Source organism: Danio rerio, chromosome 10 (assembly GCF_052040795.2).
Source record: "Danio rerio strain M-AB ecotype USA chromosome 10, GRCz13ab, whole genome shotgun sequence".
NCBI lineage: Eukaryota > Metazoa > Chordata > Actinopteri > Cypriniformes > Danionidae > Danio > Danio rerio.
In genome coordinates, this window is record NC_141030.1 from 4,093,674 (window position 1) to 4,108,081 (window position 14,408).

The 14,408-nt window shown below is 40.5% G+C and overlaps 1 protein-coding gene and 1 long non-coding RNA gene across 5 annotated transcripts in view; one reads left to right on the top strand and one right to left on the bottom strand.

The window, feature by feature from the left end:
- The window catches only part of ttc28 (tetratricopeptide repeat domain 28), a 500,907-nt gene that overhangs the window by 255,878 nt on the left and 230,621 nt on the right, over positions 1-14,408 (top strand). The gene's annotated exons all lie outside the window — the stretch shown is intronic.
- The window catches only part of LOC147834968 (uncharacterized), a 722,499-nt gene that overhangs the window by 3,867 nt on the left and 704,224 nt on the right, over positions 1-14,408 (bottom strand). The window lies entirely within an intron of this gene.

Here is a 14,408-nt window from a genome sequence, read left to right on the forward strand (position 1 = left end):
AAGATATTCTGAGTGGTTTGTCATCTTTCAATGCAGTAGCTTGGGTGTCTGCAACAATGTTAACATTATATAAATAGCTGTATAGAATATACAAATGAAATATGTGTAAAAGGCACCACTAACATGAAATAGTTATTTACTAGTGAGCTGCTAAGATGTTTTTTTACTATGCCATGTGCTTGTTTAAGGGATAGTTCACTCAAACCTTGCTTTCTTGCTCTATTAAACACAAAAGAAGATATTTTGAAGAAAGATGTAAATCTGTAACCATTGACTTCCATAGTATTTATTTGGTAACACTTCACAATAGGGTTCATTAGATTTACTAACATGAACTAATCATGAATAACACATGTACAGCATTTATTAATCATAATTGAACATTTACTAATGCATTATTACCATCCAAATCCATGCTTGTTAACATTAGTTAATGCACCATGAGTTAACATGAACTAACAATAAACTACTGTATTTTCATTAACTAACGTTAACTAACATGAACGAATACAGTAGTAAATGTATGGTTTATTGTTTGTTTGTGTTAGTAAATGCATTAATTAACATTAACTAATGAACCTTATTGTAAAGTGTGACCATTTATTTTATGTCTTAAAAAAAAAAAAAAAAAAATATATATATATATATATATATATATATATATATATATATATATATATATATATATATATATATATATATATATAAATTATTTTGTGCTTAACAAAAGAGAGAAAATATTAAAGGGTTGCAACCACTTGAGAGTGAGTAGATAGTGTACAAATAAAAATTTTTGGTGAACTACCCTTTTAAGATGTTCTGGATGGTTGTCATAATGTTTACATATAGTTGTGAGTGATTTTTACCCTATTTTTTCTCTAGATTTATTTAACGGTAGTGTCTTACCATGCGCTAATATAGTAGAAAACATGTTTTATTTTAGGTTTTTAGTGGAAAGCTCATAAACAAGATGCTAGTTTATTATATAGGGCTTCAGAAACTATTAACAGCTGTTAGCTAATTGCATATCATTGCTGCTACAGTGTTATGAGTAATCATTCTTGTTATAAAATGACAATCAGTATCCTTAACTAGTAAGTCTGAGGTCTAAGAATGTTTTGATAAAGTGTTGGCATGCCCTGACATTTAGTATGGTAATGAATACGTATATGGAAATGTTGATGTGTTTGGTCTTGGCGGAGTAAAACTTCTACGCTGCTGCTGCCTTGATTACTATGGGAAAGCAAGTATCGACTTGCTACTGCCATATTTGCCAACATTTGGGGGGGGTGGGTCTTCAGGGGTGAGGTGTCTGAATAACATTGTTGAGAACCAGGTTAGTTGGTGTTAGTAACTGTACTATAGAAATTACAGGATTTCCAGGAGAAATAACTAAGCGGGAGAGTGACAGGAAATGGGTCTGAAATACGGGAGACTCCCGGGAGAAATAGGAGTGTTGGCAGGTGTAACTACTGCCGGTAGATTCAAAGACATGCTGTCTGAGAATATAGCACACTGCTGCTGCAAACAAAATATACATGTAACCCTCGTAGCAGATCTAAACACAGGTGGAGCTGGGGTGGAGGAGGGTCTCAGAAAATGCGCTGCGACACTGAGCATTTAAAATGCTGAGGAGCAAGCTCATTGGCTGTCGAGGCGACATCATCCAATCTTCTGTGCCATGTAGCTAATGACGTAGAGCTTCATGACAGAACTTTGGTATTTTTTATTGCAAAAAATAGGTTCTTGTCATTGCCTTTAATGTGAAATAATAGAACAAACACAGGAGGCTGAAAAAAAGATAGAATCTCCTCATCCACCACCAGTGTGTAGCATCCACCTGGATGACACGACGGCAGCCATTTTGCGCCAGACCGCACACCACACACCAGCTGATTGGTGGAGAGGAGACAGTGATGAAGCCAATTGAATATGGGGATGGTTAGGAGGCCATTATGGACAGAGGCCATTGGGCAGATTTGGCCTGGATGCTGGCATTAAACCCCTACTCTTTTCGAAGGACATCCTGGGATTTTTAACAACCACAGAGAGTCAGAACCTCGGTTTAACGTCTCATCCGAAAGACGGCGCTCACTGAGCAGTATAGAGTCCCCGTCACTATACTGGGGCATTAGGACCCACACAGACCACAGGTTGGGCGCCCCCTGCTGGCCTCACTAACACTACTTCCGGCAGCAACCTAGCTTTCCCATGTGGTCTCCCATCCAGGTACTGACCAGGCGCAGCCCTGCTTATCTTCAGTGGGCAACCATGTGAGAGTTGCAGAGAGCTAGCTGGCGTGTAAGCTAAATTGTTCATAGCGTGTGTGTGTGTGTGAGAATGGAGGTGTATGGGTGTTTCCCAGTGATAGGATGCAGCTGGAAGGGAATCCGCTGCGTAAAACATGAATAAGTTGGTGGTTCATTCCGCTGTGGCAACCCCTGATTAATAAAGGGACTAAGCCGAAAAGTAAAATAATAAATGAATGAACGAACTTGTTTTTGCTCACTGAATGATAATGATTAGAGTTTTTGACTGAAAATGAGCTGAAAATCACCCCGCTAACCCTTTCACTTTAGTCAAGTAGAAGCAGTTGATATACTTGGATTTGGTTGCAGCCCCAGACTAGCAGTGACCTTTTGCAGCTGTTTTAAAGCAATATCTGGAGTGAGTCTGAATATCACATATGCTCCAGCGTTAGGTGCTCTGAGCCCGTAGGGATTTGTGTAGAGCTTTGGAGCATCAGACCATAGCTAAAACCTCTCGTGTCACCTCTGTGAATACACCCAACACTGAGCGAATGGCGTGTTTTTGAAATCATATGTCTGGGGGTGGTAGCTTATCCTCCCGTATGTGAATGCACTGCATTCTGGCTTATCATACTGCGCTGTAACACAGGCCTTGCAGGCGATGAGCGGGGATCTCTCCTTGAACGATAATTACTCAATGGAACTGATTCAATTAATTGAGGCCAAGAGCAAAAACTGGAAAGATTGGAACAAATTAAATCATAATTATCAGCTACTTAGGAGAGGCCACACCTGAGTAATTTCAAATTAAGATAAGTGTATGTACATAGCAGTTGTCCTGCTGTAGGAAGCAGACAGAACTGACACCGTTAACATACGGCGTGTGATGCTAATTCAGTTTTGCGGTGGGGGAAATTAATCGGAGCCGGATCAAGCTAACTGTTTCTGATGCTCAGTGCATTAAGAAGAAGTTATATCTGTTGCGCTGGACTTTTTTTTTCTTGTGGCTCATTGCATGAAGTTTGTGTTTATGTGTTGAATCCAGCAGTGATTTACTGCCAATAATCAACCTTATCACACACTTCACCCAAAGCAGTATCAGGTTGCGTCTTTGCTAGTTTTAGCCCAACTAAAATTTATTAAGGGAATAAATTTATTATTGTCTGCATAAATATAAAAACATTTTCCTCCTTCCAGCATTTGCTCCCATTTGTGCGCCCATGGCCATCCTGGTCTGAAAAGAGCTGTGTTAATGAACATTGTTGGTGCCATATTATATTATAAATATTATAAGGCGCAATAATCTACGTAATTGACCAAATAAAAGCTTGTCTTATTCAATTGTCTATATCTTTTTGTGTGTTTTATTGTGTTATTTAAAGAGCGCATATTAGCGAATCCACATTACATTCAACCCGGGCTCATTGTGGAAATGTAGTCCCGCGGACGTTTCTGGAGACCGCGGAATACGTCCCGGCGGGTACGTACGGCTGCAGTTTTTGTTTTTGCGAATCCGCTAGAGGCGGCTGTTGTGCACTTTTTCGCATCTCAAATGCCTCTCGCGAGTGCGGTTCGCGCCCGCGCTCTTCTCGCGTGAACCCACCAGAGGCCGCTGTCCGACTGACCGGATGATTGACTGCGCGACCGGCCAATCGGCTGACCCGCCCTCCTCCTTCCCTGAACCCAACCAATTTTACCGATCGACCTGCCCGCCCGCTCGCTTCTCTAAACCCGAGCAACAGTTTACAAAAGCCGTCCAAAAAAAGAAAAGCCCTGATTTTTTTTTTCTACCGCGTTTTTGGATTTCGCCGCGTTCTCACCCTGTTATGAAACTCGTTAACTTAATTTTTGGGATTCTGTTTTTGTCTTACCTGATTGCTGGAACCGCTCTTCCCCGGACTCGAAACCGATCGCCGTGGTCAACTCCTCTCTGCATCTCGAGCCTGCCGACGTACACGGTGAGCTGAGTGGACAAACGGGTTGCAGCGGGGAAGCCCTCCACAAGGAGGTAAGCGGACGGCCGGCAACCGCAATAGGGAACAGCGTCACATCCCCCCTTAGCGTTCGCTTGAAAAAAATTACGCGGCCGTACGTACCTGCCAGGACGTATTCCGATGTCTCCAGAAACGGGACTACGTTTTCAGAATGAGCTTGGGTTGATTACATTGCTTATTACACACACAGGGATGCGCAGCAGCACACACACATCTTTAAATAGTAAAAATAAAAGGATTTATAAAGATTTAATAATTTTCATGTTTTGCGCCACATTTGTTTAAATAGTAAAAGCGTTCGCTCCTGTTTGTGTGCCCATGGGCATGCTGGTCTAAAAAGAAGTGTATTGGCCGCATTTTTGCTGCCATTTTGTAGGGTGCGTTTTTTATTGTGTTATTTAAAGAGCGCATTAGATATTAGATTATTGCTTACTACACACACAGTGATGTGCTGTAGCACACATACACATTTATTAAAGCAATAAAATTATTATTGTCTGCATAAATGTAAAAACATTTCACACACCTTCCACACCTTCTTCATCTCATGGGGCATTGAGTCGAACCCAGCTTGGTTTGTAGATGTTTGACAGAGTCCACGCAACGTGTCTGAAGGGATATGGGGGTGAGAAGAGTGCGCAACCTATTTGAGAACCGGGAGGGAGATGCGCGATTTCCGGGAGATTATCACTCATTTCGTGGCATTATGAGCATAGATGCATAGAGACTCCCAAAACTTCCGGGAGACTTGGTATCTCTGAATATCATGTTTAACAATGATAGTGAGACGCGATCCAGCGGTACATCCTTCGTTAAACTGTCCGACGTGCACTGCTCTTTTTTGGAGCTCAGAGGAGCGCATGACAGTGTGTGTGTGTAGTCACGTGATGTGTTACAAATAAGGCTGTTCACAAAAATTAGGTAAAACACGGTGTGGATGTGGATAATTTTCTTTCTAAAATGCCATTTTAACACTTTTCGTGAGCGGGTTTGCGACGGGGGCAGGGGGGAGGATCGGTGATGCCGACTCAGCATCGTGTTGTCTATTGGCCATCGGTGATGGACGATGGCATCGTCTATCGTCCCAACCCTAGACCATGTGCTTAGATTGTTAAAATCGAGCCCATAGCATTACTCTACTGTACATGTATGTGCGTGTGTGTGTGCTCAGAGATTTTGGTCTATATTTCCAAATGTGCCCTGTCTGTAAAGGTCATTGGAGCGTAGTGAACTTGATGTCCTGTGCAATAAACAAGTTTGAGATGATTTGGACTTTGTGACACGGTGCATAAAGCTGGAAGCCATACCACTGTAGTCATAATGAGACGGACATGGTCAGTAGCGATACTCATGTAGGCTGTGGCATTTAAACAATGCTCAGTTGGTATTAAGGGACCTAAAATCTGCCAAGAAAATATCCCCCACACCATTACACCACCAACAGCAGCCTGAACCGTTGATACAGGGCAGGATAGACCCATGCTTTCATGTTGATTATGCCAAATTCTGATCCTATACATAAATAAAGCATTTTTATTGACTATATATGCCACATATTGCAGATATCATACATTAGTTTGTCATTCTGATTGTATTTCTTCTTTGTTTGCCCGAGGCACCTGTACACTAAAGCAAGCATGCAGGACAGCATGGGATGTTTAGGACGCAGCCTCATTATATAGCTCACTTGTAGCTTTTGCCAATTATCTTGGACTAGTAGCACAGCTGGGACCTTTAACACTGACGTACACTAAGGTCAGTCTCATGCGGGTAGCAATTGGATTCGTCTGTGATTCAGGTCAGTCTCCTGCAAATCGATGACATTCCAATAAACAAGGTGGCGGTCGGCCAAGCCATTGTTTCACCGTGGTGTGGCTGGAGAAATTCCTTAATCCCCCGTCTACAGCAGAGCTCAGTAGGAGAAAAATCGTGTTTTCTTTCCAAGAACGAGTGAAGAGAGCTTTTGCCGGTCTTGCCTGCATGCTGGCTGGAAACCGTAGCATTGTCACATCGCCCTGATTTACACCTCTGCATTCTCTCCACAGCCACTCCTGTCTTGAGACTCGACGTTGAGCTCAGCGTTTTTCGCCAAAGTGCGCCCAAAGCAAATGCAGACCGTGCTGACTCGTTTACTGTACTGTTTATTCCCAAATATTACTGAAGGTTCATTGAATTAACTGCCAGAACACTTAGTTTGTGCATCTTTATTGTGTGTAGATGTGAAATTTTACAAGACGTAAGCTAAGTGAAGGAAAGGTAATAATCTGGTATAGAGAATGCCCGATATATATCGGTGTAGGCAGGAGGATTTCCCCTTGGGACACCAACAGCAGGTGCTACGTCATAAGCATCGCCCTACAAGAGCAAGCTCCTGATTGGTTAACGCATCACGAATGTCCGCTGAAGTTCAAATGTGCAAAACCCTCAATTCACACCACGTCGTGAATTGCACAAATTGTGCGTATCGCACTGCAGGATGTCTATTTGCTTCTTTGCATTGACTTAACATGTAAATCACTCGCACTTTACGCTTCTTCCGTGTCCGGTGTTAACGCAGCATTAAGGCTGATTTATACTTCTCAAAAAATGTAACTACACATCACAACGACGCGTAGCACAAGCTCTGTGATTGGTCGGCTTGGTAGCGCTGACGAGTCTCCGGATGGAAAGTTTTGTTTTGTGTTTACCTCATGGTTAAAGTTGTTGCACGTCCGCCGGTTCCTGCCTCAAAATGAGCGAGTTTGAGCCACTTGTACATCCATGAAGTGTTCAGGAAAAGCAAAACAGCAGCGAAGAAACTCGACACAGAGACACATTAACAACTCACTGCCTACTAGCGTTTTGGAAGTGTTAATGCAGACCAAAAGAGACCGCGCAGAAGTATAAATGCACAGCTACGCGCGTTGCATGCGCTGTGGGTTACGCCGGTCAATTGACGCAGAAGTATAAACCAGGCTTTAGAAATATGTTTTCTGAGAAAAATGTTGACTTGTTCAATACTTGTTTTCTCCATTCCAACTATTCTCTTTGCTAGTTATCTTTGCACATGTACACTTTGTGCTTTTGCTAACTAGCAGTTAAGGTAAATTAAATATGTTAATATAAAGCTCTTACAAGTAAAGCGTTTAAATCTTGCAGTTCACAATATTCAGTAGTACAAAAAATGACATTCTACAAGCTTAATCTTTAATATTGTGAAATCGAATTATCTCAAATATATGCTTATGTTTTGTTTTCAAATTTTTTTTTAGCATTTGCAATGTCCTCAAATAGTCCGAATGTCAAAGAAGCGAATACACAAAGGGTGGCCCATGTGTTTACGTTCAACCCTGAATAAGCCGCAAGCCAGCAGCGGGAGCGGAATATATTTGGAGCTGAGATAGAGAGGGATAAATAATGCGCCGTTTGCAGGCGGCCTTTGCCACACGCTTGCGCACCGTAAATCTCCCCCACTTTGCCACTCAAATAATCCTTCAAAGCCATCCTGAGGTTTTGGGGGAATGATTGGCTTTTGTATCGCCTCCCGTTGGCATTTTTTTCCCTGTGAGCACCGGCGGGGTCTGTTTGCAGCGAGTCTATTCAGAGGGCAGATCTGCAGCAGAACGCCACTATTAAATCACCACATTTAGGAGGGGTGCCTCGACAAAGCCCTTCTCCACTTCTGAAAAGACCCGAGCCTGGCATATTGTCACGGATCGACTGACGCGCTTAGCATTCCGCCGCATTTTGGATTCCGTGTCCCGCTCCTGTAGGGAAAACCAGGGCAGGAGGCTGCTGGGGCCGAGGGAGGGTTTGGTTTTCAGGGTTAGTCGAGAAGCCGAGGAGCACTTGTGTCTGATCTCAGAGCTGTGCGAGAGGCCATCGCCACAGTAAAAGAGAATAACATATGGGTTAAGAAAAAACACAATGTGCTTTGGAATGTTGCATTTTTTCTTTCCCTCGACAGCTGCACACTGTAGAACAAGGTCACACGGAAAGAAAATACGGGCAGAGTTAGAGTACATATGAAGAGTGTTTGATGATTACGAAGCTGTGCATGTACAGTTGAAGTCAGAATTATTAGCCCTTCTGAATTAGAACACATTTCTAAAGATAATAGTTTTAAGTCTCATTTCTAATAACTGATTTATTTTACCTTCGCCTTGATGACTCTAACATATGGACGCTGACAACAGAGGTGAAGATCCACACGCAGTTCTTTAATAATAAGAGTAGTCAAACAGGCAATGGTCAAAACGGGAGCAAAAGAGAAGGTAATCCAAAATAAGTGGTCAAAATACAGGCGAAAGATCAGGCTAGGTGGCAAAGAATCAAAGCGGTTAAACAAAGCAAGGGTCGAAACACGACAAGACAAACCAGGAAAACAAGGCTCAGCAATGAGTGCTGCAAAGAGAGGTGTCTTCATAGACCAGTTAATGATTCACTGATAAGCTTCAGCTGTGTGTCATCATTAGTAATCTGGAACAGGTGTGTGTGAACAGGTAGAATGGGATTTGTGGTTCTTTTGGTGGCAGATTTGTAGTTTTCCACTGATCTTTATGGACTAGATCACTGGTGATTGTGACAATGACAGTACATAATATTTGACTAGATGTTTACAAGATACTAGTATTCATAGTGCAATTTAAAGGCTTAACCAGGTTAATTGGGTTAATTAGGCAAGTTAGGATAGTTTGAGATAAGATATCGGATAACATTGTTTTTTTCTGTAGACAATCAAATTAAATATGGCCTAAAGGGGCTAATAAAAAAGCGTAAAATTGTTTTTAAAAAAAAAAAAACTGTTTTTTTAAAATCCAAAATAAACCAAATAAGATTTTCTCTGGAAGAAAAAATATTGTTTGAAATACTGTCAAAAATCCATTGCTCTGTTAAACATCATTTAAGAAATTTTTGAAAAAGAAAGAGAAATAAATGAAAATTAGGACTTCTAACTGTATATCGGCATTCACTTTAAAGGAAACACAGAATGCGATTTCACTATTTTAGGTTTAGTCAGTGTATAATGTAGAACAAATTAATTCCAGGTTAGTGACATCACAAACCCTTCACAAGGGCGCCACATTGGGCTACTTAAGAAAAGGGTGTTGTAAATAAGTCATTAAGCAAATTTATCATTGGGATATTTTGTTTTCTGCGATATATCTTTATTGTGATGTGAACACAATTTCACCAGCTTTAAAAGCTCTTTTTGGAATGATTTCAGTAATTTAGACTTACTTGGATCATTTTATATGAGGATGAGTTGTTCATCAAATCATACCTGTCAAACCTCCTGTTTTCCCCGGTATTCTCCTGTATTTTACAGTTCTATGGCGCTATCAATCTCATAAAGGTATTTTCCTTTATTGCTCCCATTTTTTTTGTCTTTCTCTGAAGGGTGGCGATAAACAATAAAAGACCGATCCTCCCTATACGCAACCCATACCGCCGAACCAGCAGGGGTCGCCCCTTGCTCTAAATTGTGAGTCTGTTCTGTGCTTTTGTTTTATTTAGGCATTAAACACTTTGAAATAAATACAAAAATGGCGCGATTCTGCTTCTTTTTATTACAAGTGCTGTCACGCTTCCTATGCAATCCTCAAAAGTGTCATGTAGCAGTGCGTGACTGTCAGCTGACGCGCTCCATAGTGATATATAGATGCTGTTTCCCCAAGTGGATTCTGTAAACGAAGCAGAGCGAAAGTCTGGGTTTTGGGTGCGTGTTTCAACAGACATATACACATCATTAATATTAATAACATCTTAAAATGTCGATCTTGGTTGGGTTTTTTTCAAACGCGTCAGTAATTTTGTCCTAAATGAGCATAAAAAGTTAGAATGCAGTCGAATGCTTTCATTATAACGTAAGATGTATGCATCTGTAACGTGACACCTCTGTTATTTAATGTAATGCACCGAAAAATACAAACAAATGAGATTCATTCGTTGCTCTTTAATCAGAATGTGTAAGTTATACAGTGAAGAAAAGATTAATGAGATTTGATAACTTGATTATATTTCTTTATAAGTGTGTTTTATTTTTAAACTAATTTCGAGAGGATCACGTGCTTATGATTAAACACAGATGGTACTGCATTAGCTCCGTATATTTGCACCAATCAGATGAATACTGAAACACTATAAATTACAAGAGCTTTCTACTCCAGTCATCTTCGTCTTGAAGAAACCCCCCCCCCCCCCACTCTTCCCCTTCTTTAAAAGGGTGGCATGGTGGCCTAGTGGGTAGCACTGTTACCTTACACTGTTACCTGGTTTGGCCCTCTCCGGGCCAGTTTGCATGTTCTCCTTGTTTTTCGTGTGGGTTCTCTGGTTTCTTCCCACGGTCCAAAGACATACACCATAAGTAAATTGACTACTTCAAAATAGCATCCTAGGGCAACTCTTAGTCAGATATATGTCAGTAGTTCATAAGTAGAGGAGTTCCCGAGACCCACCTGTGCTCAAACTCTTCTCTCGCCCTATAAACGGGAGAGAGCCCTGGGCTCGAGAATATTCTGAGATCAGGGCTTTCTCCTGGGAATGTATGCCAAACAAGCTTTATTATCAATCATTAGCTAAGTGTGAACTCTTGAATACTTATTAATTTTAATAATCTAAACTGTTTGCTGATTTATTTTCGGCTAATGTATACTATTTATTTATTCTTTTGTAAATAATAAAAATAAAACATATTACACCTTTCCAGCAGTCTTCTTTTGTGTATATACTGTAGTCAGTGTGTAAAACAGTCAATGTTGCACATTCCCAAAGCAGAAAGTTAAAAAAGTAGAGCTTTTTGTCATGTTGAATTTTTAGAAAGATGTTAGCTCTTCTCTGTGTTCATTAGCCCACCATGTCCTAATGTCTGGAACAGAAACGGCGACGCAGCAACAAATTTATAATGAGCTTGACTTTTTCATCCGCGCCGAGCATATTTGAATTGCAGTCTGGGGGAATTTGCCGGTATATGTGTGCATGTGGTCCTCCGTGTGCAATAAAGCATGGCGGTCTACACCTGCAGCGTGTCTCTCCGCAGTCCTTAAATTCATCTGAACGATTCCTATGAAATTATCCTCGGAAAAAAAAGTGCCAAAGGAGATGCTCGGAGACACAAATGTTTTCAGACGCATTATCTTTCAGACGATCGCCACATAAATGTTTCAAGCGCTGTTTTCAAATGCACAATAAAATCAGACATAATTTGAGCGGGCCCAGCATGCTTTGCAGTCATCAGGGGTTGTTCCCTTTGATCATTAATGTGCAATCCAACACATTTCAAAAGAGCTTCGAGCTTTTTTTTTTTTTTACACCGCTGGAAATGGATGCTAACGAGGCTGCCGACGAACACGGTTGCACTGCGGTAAACGCTAAAGAACTGTTAATTAGCGGATGCCTGCTAATAGGCCACGCTGTCACACAATCGACAGCACAACCCGCCATCCTGTTTGGACCTTTTTTTGGGGGGGAGCTGGGATGCAAAACAAAACACTTCATTATTCGAGAAAACTGCACTTTATTTGGTCTCAACCATATCGTCTTCATAGTTGTAAGGATTCAGCCTCACTTAAATGTTTATTATTATCATCAAGGGTGAAAACAATTTTGCTATTTAATAAAACCATTTGGAACCTTACTGTTTTTAGTTTTTAAATAGGAAAATTATAATGAACAGTATTTATTTGAAATTTACTGTAGACATCCAATAATTCAATATATCATGTTAATGCAAATGCACAATGTTAATATCATGGACACTTTAAAATACCATGAATACTTTTTAATATTATTTAAGCTTTTCGAGTGCTGTCAGATTGTATTTGGCGTGGTGTTCATAACAGTGTCAAATGCTTGAAGACTTTAATTGGATGGTTTACTCGAATGAACAATAACATTTTGACGTTAATCTGCACTACTACCGTATATAAAGCGTATAAATACAGAAATAATTGCTTCGTTAATGAGTTAAAATATTAGTAGTAATTTGATTACAAGTCTTAATCATTTTATTTGATTGTTTTCTGGGTTTTTATATTTACTATACAGGACAGTGGAGATTACATATAGGAATATAGCCACCTGTCAGCTTCAACGCTTCCCATTCACTTTAAATGGGTGACATCAGGTGTTGCCGAACTGCATTGTGGATCCGTCTGCGCCACTTCAGAGGTGTTGCTCGCTGCAGAAGTTGGGACTTGCTCAACTTTTCAAGTACTGACGGAAGAGTTTGCCAATCAGATTGCTGTATGCAAATACACCAGCTCAGACAGTGGCCTATTGCTGACTAATTTCATTGGCTGACGATGCTATGACGATCGCATCAGCCCAAACTTCAGACACGCCCTCTGTCATGCGTTGACGCTGAAGCCCCGTGTGAATGGCTGTATGTCAACACTCTAACCACTATGCTACTGGCGCCAACACAAATCTTTATTGGTTAATTTACTAGGTCGAACATTAACATGTTGATGTTAATCTACACTACTAGCATATTTATAGTGTATAAATACAGAAATATGTTCTTTGTTAATGCAGTAAAAAATTTGTCGGAATTTGAAGTCTTAATGAAATTCATTTTTTAGTGTTTTCAGCTTTAATGGACAGAACAGTGGAGCTTACAAACATGGAAGACACAAGGTTTGATCAGTTTATTAAATTAAGTCTTAATCATTTTATTAATTAAAGTTAATAATAAAATTTTGTTTTTAATTTTGTATATTTTTAAATCTATGTATATTTTTTAAATTAACATAAACATAGAAACTTTAAAAACAAAAGAAGTAAAAAGAGAAAAAGCTTTTTCTCACTGTTGATTTCAATCTGATAACATTTATTAATAAAGATTTATTGTAAAATGTTACCTATTGTACTTTATAATCTTTTTATAATTCAAATCAATTCAATTCAATTCATTTCAATATCGTGACAAAAGCTTCAGTAATTAATGCAAAAAGAAAAATTGATACCGTCATCACCCTATTTTACTGTCACTTTTGTTATTATAAAGATTTTGGTCGGCACGATTGCCTAGTGGTGAATGTGCTGGTATATAGCGCATATAGTTCAAATCCTAGCTCGTGAATCTTTCCAGATCCTGTTCCTTTCTATCTTCAACTTCACTTCTTGTATTTCTACTGTCCTGGCAAATAGAGGCAAAATACCTAGAAATAGCTCTGTAAACACTTAATAAATAAATAAATAAGGCAGCACTGTAGCTCAATGGTTAGCACCGTCGCCTCACAGCTAAATGGTAGCTGGTTCGAGTCCCGGCTGGACTAGTTGGCATTTCTGTGTGGAGTTTGCATGTTCTCCCCGTGTTGGTGTGAATTTGGTGTGCTTCGGTTTCCCCAACAGTCCAAAGACATGCACTATAGGTGAATTGGTTTAACTAAATTGTCCGTATTGTGAATGCAAGAGTGTATGGGTGTTTCCCAATACTGGAGGGGCATCCGCTGCTTAAAACATATGTTAGAATAGTTGGCGTTTAATTCCGCTGTGGCGATCCACAATAAATAAGGGACTAAGCTGAAGGAAAATGAATGAATGAATAAATAAATGTTGAACTGTCGCATATACTTGCATATTTACACCAAAGAACTCTGACTGTTGAATTGCGGAGTTGTGTTGGGAGTGATTTGCACATCCTGTTTGGACTTTTTGTTTTTGGCTGTGATGCAAAAACAAAGCCATGATTATGCGAGAAAACGGCAGACTGCTATTCTGTTATTCAGGATGAACCGCGTCCTCTTCATTATTGCATTGTGCTTGGCGAAGGTGCACTAACGCGCAATGATCTTTCAAGCGCTTTAATGCGGTCCTGAAATATGCATTGGCTTGTTGGCTGAGGTGATGCTAAGGAGCCAACTTTCCGCCCCTTTGGGCCCGGATGGGCTAGATCTTTCAGTTACACTTAGTAAGTAGATAATTTACCTCTCATTAAATGTGGAAACGAGGCCGTGCGCCATGACACGCCGATGCCAAGCCTTTCAGCAGCTTCGGGAAAAGCAGAGAAAGGAGCCTTTCTGCTTTGAGAAGGACATGAAACGCTGCGTGGTGGAGATGCCTCGCGTTTCAAGCCCTGTCCGTCCCCGGGGACCAAGCACTCATTAGCACTTGACTTCAGAGCGGCCCCCGTCCTGCTTCTCTGGCTCTCAGATGTGGATAGAAGATGCCGGACTGAGGGGTC